This window comes from Parasteatoda tepidariorum, chromosome 8 (genome assembly GCF_043381705.1).
Source record: "Parasteatoda tepidariorum isolate YZ-2023 chromosome 8, CAS_Ptep_4.0, whole genome shotgun sequence".
NCBI lineage: Eukaryota > Metazoa > Arthropoda > Arachnida > Araneae > Theridiidae > Parasteatoda > Parasteatoda tepidariorum.
The window spans coordinates 47430597-47445209 of record NC_092211.1 but is presented as its reverse complement, the minus strand read 5'-3'; the positions used below and the strand labels follow the sequence as shown (position 1 = coordinate 47445209).

General features: G+C 28.0%; 1 long non-coding RNA gene across 1 annotated transcript; it reads left to right on the top strand.

The window, feature by feature from the left end:
- Positions 1 to 1885: 1885 nt before the first annotated feature.
- On the top strand, positions 1886 to 9253 carry LOC122270889 (uncharacterized). The gene is made up of 2 exons (XR_006226040.2): positions 1886 to 5300; positions 9105 to 9253. It is a non-coding gene; the product is annotated as an uncharacterized lncRNA (long non-coding RNA).
- Positions 9254 to 14613: the final 5360 nt, after the last annotated feature.

The window sequence follows — 14613 nt, the reverse complement described above, 5'->3', positions numbered from 1 at the left end:
TAAATATTTGTTTTTTCATATTTTGACATTAGTGCGACAAATTTTTTTCTTTGTTTTTTGAACAAGATTTTTTCATTTAAGCTTAGTTCCCGGTTAATAGGGGTTTTAAGGGCCATTCTAGTCCTTGACGGGGGCGGTGCTCGATCCTCGACACCAACGAGTACATGCGATATATGTGCTATTAAAATCTGTGGAATCGAGAGGCCTGTGGTCGATCGCATTGCTGTGCCAAATGTACAGGGATCTGGAGAAAATTTCCTACCCCTTCAGATTTAAGTCTAAATGGATGATAAGCCTAATGTACAGCTCTAGTGCGACGTAACTAAAACTCCTACCTTCATTAATTCGTTGACACATAATCTGTTTACACTGTGTTATCTGGGAATACAATTTCAACAAAATCTTTTTTATGTATACATACATTGCTTTTAAAATGAAGACAAATATCAGCAAGCGAAAAAACAGATTCATAAGAATTTTTTTTTTTTTTTTTATCTAAAGCACTGAAGAGGGAAACGGAGCGTTTAACGAAAATGGATCCTTCCAGCTGAAATTAAATATAAAATTTTTAATATATTATATGAAAATAACTTGATCCACTAGAAATGTTAACAACTTGACACCCTTTTTTACCCTTATTGTTATAATCAAGTTTTCAAATCCATGATATTACCTCTTTTTTTTTTTTTTCTCCAAATGAAATCGTGATTTAAAAGGTGCTTTTTATTTAAATGTGTATTTTTTTAATGTAATAAATATTTTATGAATTTTTTCAAACTATTATTTTTAACACGGTCATCACCAACAACTAAAAATGAAACCTAAATCGTGAGACCATGCCTTTATGCATGCCAAGTAATGTATGTAAAATCTTCACCTACGCAGACGAGAAAAACAAAAAATAAGCACGAAATTTGAGAAATAACATGTAATCATGATATAATAATTAAAATTAACCAGAGATAAATAAATGTACATGTTGATCCCATATTATGTTAATCGATAAAACTTTTACTTTGGTGGATGTAGTTAGATTAAATCTTTTTGATTTGATGGAAGACCTAACGTAGAATGTATTCTACAATATCTTTCTTACTCTCATTTCGGATTAAATGGAAATCCTACAATTTATGGTTCATTGATCAGCCTATATGATGCACAAAAAAATCAAAGTATATTGTTAGTTTTACAGTTTTAAAATATAACATAATTAATGTCTCATTTAGTTAAATTACTATAGTACGATCCTCTAATTCCTAACGATTGGATATGAAGTTCCTGGTTAGAGGAAGCAAAAAAGTGTAAAGTTTTAAAATAAATAATCACGTATTTTAAATAATCTTGTATGTCTTACGAATCAGTGATTTTAATTTATAATATTTATTCATGTTTATCTTTTAATAATAAATTATTGTTATAATAATTTTACATTTCCAGAGCATAAAACAGCAATTTTTATGAATTCATGAAAATTAATAAAGCATTAAAATCAAGTTTTTTAATGTACAAGCTATTCAAATAATATTATACTAGTAAAAATAAAATACTATTATATCTCTGTAATGAAAATAACATTACATAACAATATAATTCCATTTTTCTTTAAGTCATCAGGTAAAATAGTAATAATTTTTTAAAAAAAAGCTTGACAGTTTTATTTAACTTTTTTAAAAATATTATATGAAAGTTATTCTACAATGTAGCATTTTATTCCAGGTTTAATTAGAATAATAATAAGAAAAATAAGAAGAAAAATCAAAAATAGAGAAAAAATTGATTAACAATATAGATTCAAAAGTACTCTCCACATTGCTTTCAGTTATTTGAGTTTTTGTTTTACAAGTGGATTAAACGATACTAAGTTTCAACTTTTCACTCCTTTTCCGTGGGAGCAAGTTCTACACAAGGATTGCTACCCCTACACTAGCTACCCCTACATTTATTTACATTGTTGCACGCGTGTGTTTACATACGCCGAATTCAATGGTAAGTTCTTTTATTCCTTACTTTAATTATTACTATTTTAGAATGTTAATTCATTATAATGCTTCACTGTCAAAAAAAGTAAATAATTATTGTAGTTAATTCTGCTTGAAATAAACACAAATATTCTAAGCCTATCATTTGCGAAGTTTAACAAACTATGACAAAACGTAACGATTTTGGAAAAAAGCAAGAGAATTTGTTGAATCTCATTTACTGTGCTTAATGTAAAGAGACGAAATACAGACCCGTTATATACGATTGTTATGCAGTTAAGATATTTTTAATAAAATCATGAATTTTTGGAAAGTTTTCTGATGGTACCTAAGCTTAATCAAGGAATATTAATCTGAAATACTGAGTTAAACTAGTTGCGATCTTATGTAAAAAAAAATTCTATTTTAAAGCTTTAATTATCAAAATTATTAAATTAATGCTGCATTATTTTATTCACCTGACAAATTTTGTTGCTATAATAAATAACAATTAACAAAAAGTAACAATTATAAGCATTATTCTGAAGATAATACTTAAATGTCATTAATCATGGTTGACTTTACACACCAAAATATGAGTAGAGGGGATATTTTCCTTCTGTGATTTGCTGCGCCTACTATTGTGGATTTCAAACTTGCATACATTTATAAAAGAAAACTTGTAGAGGTTTGCCAGGGGGTAGTGGCTACAAGATATACCCTGTTGAGTTTCTTCCCATGTTTTGTTTTCAGTGTGATGATAGCCACTGGAAGTTACCAAGACCTGTTGATTATTCTGCCACAGGTGATGATAAACTAATTTTCCGGAGTGGAAAAGAATTTTAGCTAGATTTATAATGTAAATTTTTCTGTTTCACTAATTTTAGGGGATATTTCCATATATTAACCTGTCACACTAACTACAATAGCCAAGCTACCAAATAGATATAAACTTGAAATTTTTTTTGAAAAAAACATGAATGTTTGCCAAATGGTTACGAGTTATATCTTTCGAGTTGGTCCCTTTCTGTGATTTTTTAACTTTCTTTCAGTTTCTCCGATACCAGAAGTTGCCAAGACGTGCTGATTATTCTGCCATTGTTCCTTTTATAGAGATCTCCCCTGATTTTATGAATCAAATAAAAGGGGATGTTTCCCTATTTGAACTAGATTGTGCCAACTAAAAATGTTGAAACAAAAAAAAAAATATATATTTTGTACTTTGCAAAAATTTAAAAAGAAGTATGTAGAAGTTTTCCTGAGGGTTGCTTCAACTTATATTCTCTGAGTTACTCCCATTCTGAGATATTTTCTTAATTTTTCGTGGACCGCTGGAAGTTTATAAATATTTATCCATAGGTAACAACATAGAAATACTCATTAAACTTTTAATTCCCTATTAGGGTTACTTCTGTATTGTGAGCAGTTATGCCAACTGCTATCGTCCAGGCACCAAATAGATTTCTAACTGCTAACTTTTTAAAAGAATATGTAAAGGTGTGCGAAAGGTAGCTACGAGTTATACTCTTCAAGTTGATCTCCGTTCGTTAATTTTTTTTAGTTCCTCCTGGTTGCTGCGTGGAAGTTGCTTAGAAGATATAGTGATTATTCACCGGCAGATCATGATACGGGCATTTTTCTTACTGTTTTGCCTACTCAGTACGAGATGGCATTTTTATTAGCAAATGAGACGAGACAAGTGTTATGTGTGAAACAGTCCTATCATATTGTTATTAATTTGAGCTGTCTTATCTACTTACCTACTATTGTCTTATAAAGTATAAAAACTATTAGTTGTTGCATTTTTAAAAAAGTTGAGTAGTGGCATTTTCTTTTAACTTTACCTTTTTAAAGAACCAAGGGTTAAACACGCTTGATTGGTGTAAATTTTACAAGAGTCTATAGCAGATGGTTCTTCAACCAAAATGTCGTGGAAGTATCATCTTAACAAGCTATTGCAAGAGAAAATCTCACATGGACAAAATAGTTTTTTGACTATTTATTTTGCAACATGATATCTTTAAAAAGAAAAAAAAAAAACCCAGTTGAACATTTACTGGAAATTTTTCTTCTTATTTTTGAAACAGTTTTTGAAATTTATCAGCTAAAACGATATGGAAAATAATTGCAGTAATTTTCAATATTAAATTATCTTTAGAATTATTCTTATTCAAGCTTTTATTTAAATTTACATTGCTGTTTAAAACTTTTTTAATTCTTTTATAGTCACTGTATTCTAAAAATATGCCTAGGCAGAGGTCTGTCAAGGCCAAATTTACTACCGTTTAGCAGTACCTTCACAAATTCAACTTTAGAAAAAACATTAGTTTCACAAAATACTTTTTCTTATAATTTTATTTTTGTATTCCTTAAGAAACGATAAATCCATATTTTTGTGTTGATTTTTTAATGTAGTTTTTAATTTTTCACAAATTATGTCTAAATTTTCATAAAATAGGTACCTATCAGAAAAACCTAGACAGACCCTTGCTAGGTGAAAAAGTTCAATTGAAATTTTTATTGCTAAATTTTTCTTTTAAACAATTTTTGTCTTGGTTTTTACCTAGCTTTTTACATTTCTAAAAAACTTTGTTTTTATTAACTGTATGACACAGTAATTAAGAATGTTTCTATTGTCTTTATTCTTATCTGGAAAATATGATAATTGGAAAGACTGAGATGTAAAGCTTTAAAATTTCATTTTGAGAATTAAAATAGATTTTTCTGTTTTACATTTGTATATAATCTTTTGTTTTTTTTAGCATTTTTAAGATAACACAGCATTTTAATAACATATTTCTAATAGATTATATTTTAGTTAATGTTGCTTTATGGATACTGCTTTACAAAAAATATTATTCTTAGCATGGAAGTTTTGTTGTAACAATTATGATAATTTTTTTTTCTCTTTCTATTTTACTTCATAACTTTATTAAGTATTTCTGGTTTAGTTTTTTGTTTTCCCTTTAGCCCATTCCACTAATATAGATAAGCATGGAGTAATTTCCAATAATAAATAAACTTATTTATTCGTAAAAAATATTTATTAATGAATTTTTTTTTTTAAAAATATTGCTATAAAAATATATTCTGCATTTCACCATTTTTTTTAGCTAACATTCTGCCAAACCATTACTCCTTACTTCTCTAGTTCTGAATAATAAATGTGCCCGTATAAACAAAACAAAATATGTTTGAATTATTTCTATGTTTTTAAACGTATTAACTGAATGAATTTTCTTTTTCATAATCTATTGATGTACTTCTGAGGAAGATCTTTGAAAAGGATCTAGCTTTGAGAATGAACCTCCATCAAGTCTCATTTGAAGGTACCTGAATTAAGTATGTCTAAAGAAATAACTGTATTTGAATTGTTTCCTTTTTTCTTGTGCTTAAAAATGGGTAAAAAAATTCGTGAAATTATAAACATGATCAAATCAATTGTTAAAAATTATTTCAGATTACTTTTGCTGATATTAAAAAAAGTAATTAAACATTGTTTACATAGGCTGCCCATGCTTCAATAACAACAAATAAAAGTACTCAAAAATTTGTCTCTTAAAATGAATTATCATATATTGTAAATATATTTTCCATGTACTGTAGAATCCTAATTATTTCATGCACAATCATCAGCCTTTGCACTATTCAACTAATTTATAATAGAAGTTTCTGGTGTAAGTTTCATCGTTAGTATCAAGTAGAATGGTAAACTGTTACTGTTTTTACCACCACTATTTTTGCTGTTCCAATGTTTTATTTCACTGACACTTAAAAAAAAAAAGTGTTTTATCTGCATTAAATTAGTCTTTTTATTCATAGTCCTCCATAAGTTCAAACAAATTCTGAAACTTCTATTTTGCTTTTGAGAATTCTTCAGCGATTATGCAGATTGATGAATCCCTCAAAGGCTAAGGCTACTCAAACCAAACATTTGGCAAACATTAAAATGAATTATAAAATGAATAAACAACATCAATTAGAAATTCTCGGGGAATTAAGATTTATGCATATTGCTCAGTATTTCAAATCTCCGTGGCAGAATCGCAGCGAAACGGCGACATTGTTGCAAAATTTTACAGATCTCTTGCAGAAAGATTTTTCTCTTGAAAAGAAGAAAATATTACTTTTCTTTTTTACAGAAATATTTGAACATGCAATATTTGAATCATGCATTTAGATAATCAGTTTTTGACACGCTCAATTTTCACCGATAGTATCATAAATCGACGTAATGTTTTGATAGTATTTTCGGCAGTTATTGATATTGATTTTCATTTGGTTCTTAACCATCTTGATATATTTAAACAATATGGAAAACTCGAATCGTGCATTTGAGTATCTATTTTTTAAGGCTATCTATTTTTTTTTTTTTTAAATTCTATCGAATTTTTAGAAGTTATAGATGTTGATTTCACCTTAAATTTTAAATCAGATATTTTTTATACGATATTATTTATTACAACCTAATTTCAAAGTGTAACACGCTTTTGAGGAGTCCAATCTACGTAATTGCATCATATATTTATTTTTTTTGGGGGGGGGGCAATTGCTACTACGGATTTCATGATATTTAATATTTTTTTATTGTGATGATTATTTACAAAATGCGAAGAAGCTAATAAAGTGTGTGTCTTCCCACCAACAAAATGTGAGAATATCACCCATAATATTAAAAAAAAATTATTTCGTGTTAAATTAAGAAAATCATTATTATTATTTTTTGTTAACACAGCATATTTGCCATTTTAAATTAGCAACATATATGTTTGTTTGTATTAAAAGTATTTTGCAATTAGATCTTAGTGCTGGAGAGTTTTGTCGCAGATAGCTCAAAAACATTCTGCCACAAGATTTCAAATTATCCTTGTTTTAATTAAAATAAGCCAATTGTCCTATATGTTTATATATATATATATTTTTTGTGTACATCTGCAGTTTTCTACAATTCCGCATATTAGAAATTGAACTTTCAATATTGTTAACTTTAATCAATGATTTTATATCTATGACTGACTATACATATGATATTTTCTATTTATATGATATATTTGTCTATGATATTATCACTTTATTTTTATAAAGTTTTTTTTTCAATAACTTCTGCACTATATTATTATGCTTACATTAAATGAAAAATTTTTTGATTTCATACTGTTTGAAAACATCTTTTATTTAAATATCTTATTTTTCCAAGTGAATGTTTTTATGTTTATTATTTGGTGTTGAAGTAATAATGATTAAAATGCTTTAAAACCCGATTCATTGTGTATATCAAGGTTGCAAAAAATGCTTACTTTTCTCTAAAAGAGTTAGACTGACTAGTTTTCATTAATTTATTATATTTTCTTGCATTTTACTGTATACATTTAACATACTTATGTTCCAACTTTTTATTTTAACAAAAACTATTAAGTAAAATTTACGTTAAATGTCTAATATTGCAGAAAACTTGTAAGTTAAGTAGTTCATGCAATGGAAATTATCACTACTACAAACTATATGAATTACAGTTTGAAAAAAAAATATATATTTGTTTTCACATCTTTAAATAAGTTTAAAAAAATTTTGATATATCTGCTCTATACTTGTTCAAAAAAATTTTTATTTTATTTTTTTGCAAGGGTGTGGAAAGTTGGTAATTTTTGTTTGCTCATATATATATATATATATATATGCAGCATTAAAAAAGATAATTTCTAATTAGTTCCAAGCATAAAATTATTATTTTTTGAAACAATTTTAAGTTTAAGGCTGTTCCTCTGAATTGTTTTTATAGTCCAAAATTGCTATACTGCATTACTCCAAACATTCTGTCATGTTGCTACAATTAACTAACACCATTGTGTTCCTTTCATTTAATCACATTTTTCGAAGAAATATTTATTAAAATATTTCTCCAAAAACTGTGTTTTGTGTGTGAAGTTTTTTTTTTTTTTTTGAAATTTTTTTTATCCCGTCCTTTTTAAGTGGTTTAAACAAATAAAGTTTTTACTGCCCCCAAGCAACCTGATTGTAACACACTAGGGTCAAGGAACACAGAACCTATTTTTCCCACCCTTCCTATTTTTCCCACCATTACTAAGAATTCCATTGTGGAAATGAATTGCTATATCACCAAACAGCTTTCTAATGTATTTTGGAGTAAATTGTTACGTTTTAGCAGCGATTTTCCAGAAATTAAAGAATTTTCAAAATAACCATTTTTTGTTTAAAAAAGCTTTAACAGAGGCAATTGTAAAATGTAATTCTTCCCTTGAACTAAATAATATATAGTTTAACAGATTACTGAATTTGTTAAAATTACTCCTTTTGTATATTAAAGATACTGTTAGTGTTAAAAGGCATAGTATTTTTACTGTTTTAATAAATGAGAAATTAAAAATTACGTAACTGAAACTAATCGAATTGTGTTTCTGAACTACAAAGTTCTTGCAAAATATTCTGAAGAGGAATGAAAATTGCAGCCAAGGAGCAATAAAAAAATGAAAAGAATGAGAGAGGAAAATAAAATTCTGATGATAAGTAAATAAACAGAAAGTATAGGGCAACTTTTAGGAGTACTTTACCTGACAATGGGCGCATGTCGTGGCAAGTACTGCGGTTATGAGAAAAAGTAATTTCAAATAGGAGTGTTTTGTGAATAGTTTTGTCTTGATTTTAGTTCAGCGTGGGTAAACCAATTGACACCTTTATTCCTTCATTTTTCCCCATTAGAAATGTGCTCTTACTTATTACCAAAGCAGCCAACAGCACCAGACTAAAAGTCTGGAGGAGTTCTCCTCAAAGCCACACGAAAAATAATTTTATGTTTTGTTTATAACTTACTGCTGGCTTCAATGTAAGATTTAGTTAGGATAAAAAAAAATTATGAAATATTCTAATTCAGATTTGTGCTGTATATGTATGTAATTTTGTCGTGTAATATGTGACTAAAATTTGTAAAATAGATTTTCTTATATCTAAGTATTTGGATGTACTCATTCGATATATACTTAGTAGAAATTCCATGAAAATAATAAACAGTTTTAATATTTTTAGTCAGTATTGCTTCGTTTTAGAAATCTACTGTTGGTTGTAACAATTTAATATTATGGTCCGGTATATTTTTTTTTTCATATGCTAAAATATTTATTTGTTTTCCAGGAACATTGCAGTGAAGAGGTGATAGTAACAACAGGATGGAAGAAGTTATGAATGTTTCAGATCTGTGGCGATGTGTTATAATTGTAAATCTATATATTGTAAATATATTGTATGATAGTTGTAAAATAAATAAAACTTAATAAATCTTATTTGATTTAATGTTTTTTTCTGTATTTAAAATTATTTAGTTAACTGCTCTTCTGGATTAAAAATTGTAATTTTACGAACATAAGACTTAGAAAAATTTTAATTTTAGTAAGTAAACAAATCAAATGGTAAATTTGGTTAATATTATTTTTTTTACTTCGTGTGTGTGTTAAAGTAAATTTTAGTCAAATTTTTCAAGCTAAAAATTAAAATATATGCATTTAAAAAAAATAATGAACCCAAAAGCATTCTAGAAGAGTAGATAGTTTCCAGCAAGCAATTTGGAAACATGGACTTCAGGAGAGCAGTAGATTTCTTAATTATTAATTTAAACTAAAAAAAAAAAAATTTTTTCCATAGGGGTTTGGAAAATCATGTAAGTATTGAGTAATTTTTTCTTCTACCAATTCTTTATATTACAAACTTTTAGGAATGAAAAATGTAAAAAATTCCTGAGGGACATGAAACTTCATAAATAAACTAGTATGCTGCTGTGAAGAGGTAGAAAGATTTGCATTCCATATTCGTTGAGTTATAATTTGAATTGTAAAAATTTACAGAAAGTGTGAGATTAAAAACAAAAGCTTTTTCTAGGATTCTAAAAAAAAAACATGAATATCGGCTATTTTCCGTTATTTTAGTTTTAGTTCGAAAAGAATTAAAAGTTTTTTTTTAAATAAAAAGTAAATGCTATATTTTTTAGTGTAATTAGTGCAGCGTAAACATTAAAATACGGAATGGTTTCGTTCCTTCTTAGTTAAAAAAAAAAAAAAACTTAAAATATGCTATTGTTAACAATTCGGTTAGAATTGCGATAAATTGAAATTAATTTAGTTAAATTTACGCGAAAAATTTATTAATTCACCTAGCTCAAAATAAGCGTTAAAAATATTGATATATAAGCGTTAATAATACGTAAATAAAGCTCAACATAAGCGTTAATAATACGTAAATAGTATGGATAAAATACGTTTGTATTTTGGTTAAAATAACGTAAAATGTACGTTATTTTAATAAAAATAAGCGTTAAAAACACGTAAATATTCATGGTGAAAATAACAAATTTATAGAACCAAAAATATACGTAAATAGTTTGGTGAAAAAAGCTTAAAAAATACGTTAAAAATTGGTTACGAAATTCACCTTGGTCAAAATAACGGCAAAAATCCGTCATTTTTACGTTAAAAACAGCCCAAATATAAACGCTTTTTTACCTAATTCGAGACTACCACTCGAAACGGAAATAAAACATTTTAAATAAACGTTTTTTTGCTCTAAACCTTGTGGCATTTTAACGTTATTTTCACGTAATTAATACTTATCTCTGCTGCATGGGATGTTATTTTTTTAATGCCCTAATATTTATTGCATACAACTTTCTGCGTAAAATATCAAGTATAGGTAAATTTGGGATAAAATGCAAAGTTACACTTCAATTTTTTTTCCCAAATTCAGTAGCTCTTTTAAAAATCCAGCTTATGATTCCTCATCATCAAACATACTGATTTCGCAAAAAATGAAAATAAATAAAGTTAATCCATGGCAAAACATTTCCTCTCCCAGAAAAATAATTTTTATAATTTTTCTTATGAGGTGGAGAAAGATTACAAAGAGTTGGGAAGATGACAGATAGATTGAAATGCAAATCAAGATAGAAAGGTTTATTTTGAAAAGGCAGGGGAACAATTTCAGTTAAGAACTTAGTGAAGAGGTTCAAAATACTTTTATAATTATTTAGCAAAATTTAGTAAGAAATATTTACAATCTACTTTCAGTATTCATATTTTTAACTCATTTTCCCACACATACTTAATACTACAACGCATTGTGATAGAGAAATTTCTTTGTAGAAACATTTTTATTTGAATATAAAAGAAATTGTTTTTGAACTCTTTTCTTCGACAAAAACTTTTGCTTCAATAGCAATACTATATGGAAAAAATTGAATTACTAAAAGTTGTGCTTCATTACTTTTTATCTAATAGCATATATACTATTTTATTGAGTTGCAACAAAATAAAATAACTTTTTTCATGCTTTCTTTCCAGAGTTTTATTTCTCGTCGCCTGGAGAAGGTTTTAGAAACCTGAGTCGGCTTAGGATTACGAACGTCAAACTTTTCTGTGGAAAAATAATCCTCTTTGTGTTTTCTTTCTAAAAATATAGCGTCTTAAGAGAGAAGTATCAAAGTAGTAAAATGATTTTCGATTTTACTTTTATTTAATTTTCCTTTTTATACTTTCAAAATTACCCCAAAAAATTATTGAAACTAGTTTTCAATCGAAGCTTATTTTTTACAGTGCTTGATTTTAAGCTTTCGATTGCTTTCGATTTTAAGATGTGAATAACATCTTAAAATCGAAAAGAAAACAAGATATCGAATAACAAATGCCAATTTCAACTTAAATTTAAAAAAAAAAACTAAATGCGAGAATTTTTTTTATATTTAGTGACATTCACAAATATGTTTTTATTTAAAAAAAACTATTTTTTTCTAATTTTTGCATTTCTTTATTTTGATATAACCATAAAAATTTAATAATTTTTAAAAAAAAATATTATTTTGATCATACTATAGGATAATAATCTAAGTATATATTATCATTTACCTATTAATCACAATAACTTCACTCTGCAAAAATATGTAATTATAGCGTTCATGTACCATACATTTTTATTAACAAAACTCGCTTTTCAAGCTAAACAGTGGTTCCATAAAATTACTGATTAGTGTATCACAATAGAGTCCGAGGGAGAGAAAAAAATACAGAATAAAAGCTGCAGAAAAAATAGTGAAATGCAGATATCATTAAGACAAGAGGAAATATTTCAAACATCTTGTCATACTTTTGAAAAACTGCTGTTTTTATAAATTTGAATGCAATTTTCAAAAAACTGAGATCAAACTGATCCTGTAAAACACCTTTAGCTATTTAAAAGGTTTTATACTATTACCTCACTTGCTTCATATCTTTTAGAGGATAATGAAAGACGAAATTCAACATCAATAAGGGAGCACATTTTTCAGAAATTCAAGTGCACAGTGCTGACAGAGTTTTTATATATTCTAAATATACTAACTGTATTTGTATCAGTATATTCGGCAAACATTAAAAACTGTGGGACAATATCTCTCCGAATTTCATGTTGATCAACCAAAAATTTGCATCGTAAATCGTAAAGCAAAACATTTTTCAATTTCTTTCAAATACAAAGTGTGCGTGAATGCTCTAAACACTGAAAATGCCAAACCTTATACTAATATCGCTCACTTTTACACCATATTATAAATATTTTCGCTTCCAAAAATTCCTAATTTGACTCATTTTATTTTCGTCCGTAATTGTTAAACAAGTTGGTGAGTGTTCACATCTGTTTTCAATAATTATTTTCATATAATTTTATAATGTATAATTTTTAGTTGCTGGCAGGCTACTTTACACCAAACACTGGAAAAAAAATATTCTAAGTGTCTCAAGTACCGGGATTTCGGCATAGTGAAACACTAACGCGGCACCAATTTGGTTAAAAGTAGTGCCGCTGTTTTCGGTATTCAGATATATGAAAAAGTATTACAGTGTGCCTATTAAAACTGCACCGATTACCACAATATCATTAGTGCCTATTACCAAGATAAATTAAGTATCATTGGTGTCAAAAATAGCATGGCTATTTTTTACGCTTCTCCTAAATAACTTGGTACCATTTCTTCATTAATTTCAGCTTGAGAAGAAATGAATGGTTTGAAGAATAACCACATTAAATAGTTACTATTTACATTTGTTTACAATTTATACATGACTCGTTTAGGTTGAATGCGGCATCAAATATTTAAGATGCAAATACGCAAAGATAAAATAAAAGAACAACATCAAAAAGCAAATTTAAAATGTAAGAATCAACGTTATAATAATGAAAATAGTTTAGAAATGCTGAATATGCGTTTGACGATATGCCTCTTCAAGTTCATCGCTTCCTTCTGTTTCAAAATTACCTATTTTCAAAATTAATTTGCATCATTGATTCCATTGATTAATTTGCATCATTTCATTATTGATGCCAATAATGAAATTAGATTTTTTTTAAGATTTCCTTAAAAGAATAAGCACATTCTAAATCATTGAGTTTTCTTTTCGGTACATAGATTATTTTTTTTTATTTCAGTTTGTATTTCTTATCTAAATTAAATAAACAGCGTTCGCGTCTATAGTAGTATGGTGATTTTCATGTTTCTCTCAAAAGGTTTATAGCTATTTCTTTAATAATTCTGTTTTTTAACATATAACCTTTTTTCATCATTGGCCTTAAATTATTTAATTTTGTCTAAACACTTTTTAAAACCTAACCTTAAATAATTTTATACAGTCTTCATATACGAAATAGTATTTCTATTCGATAATACTTTAGCATTTAGAGCAACACTTATTTTGTTTTCAATTTGTACCCACAACTGAAACTAAGTAATAATTAATTTAGCCCTAGTAAAAATATGGTGAGTTTATGCTATCCACATATACGAATATGTGCCATTTTTGGACTCTACAAATTTAGCATTCGCAAAACTTACACCGAAGAGCCATTACATTATGACCACCCTCCATCTATAACAATGGTTTCGCCCAGATTTGCATGGTTTCTCACCCAGGAACAATGTTTTCATGGGGCATATTAGGACCCATAATCCTCATAGGACAATCCCTGACGTGTGCACGCTACTTGAACATAGTTGCAGACCAGGTTCACCCATTCATGGCAACAGTTTTTCCTGCGGGGGATGGTGTTTACCAGCAGGATAATGCACCATGTCATAAGGGTCGAATCGTCATGTATTAGTCCGAGGAACATTCCAGTGACTTTTAGTCATGCCTTGGCCCCCAAATTCACCTGACCTTAATCCAATAGAGCATTTGTGGTCCTACTTGGAAAACCAATTCGTGTTGTCACGCTACCCCCTCGCAATGTGAGGGAATTGCAGGACCAGTTGGTGAGCGTTTGGTACCAGATACCTCAGACTACCTATCAGCACCTTGTGGAATCAATGCCACTGCGGGTGCTAGCAGTTTCGAGGGCTAAAGGTGTTCCTACATGTTATTAGCAGGATGGTCATAATGTAATGGCTCTTCGGTGTATATGCTATTCCAATTTGTTTCTAATGCAAAAATTATTTGATAGTTTTTCTTGAAAAATATTAGCTACTACGCTAGCATTTTTATAAACCTTTTTGGTCAAGTAATATCATTATATATTTAGTAGGTCGTAAAAAATCGCCAAACTAATATTGATCCTAGTGATGCTTAACTAAATTTGGTCTTAAATAGTACTGGTATTGCCATTGTAAGCGCTGTGGCATTTAGAACCAATT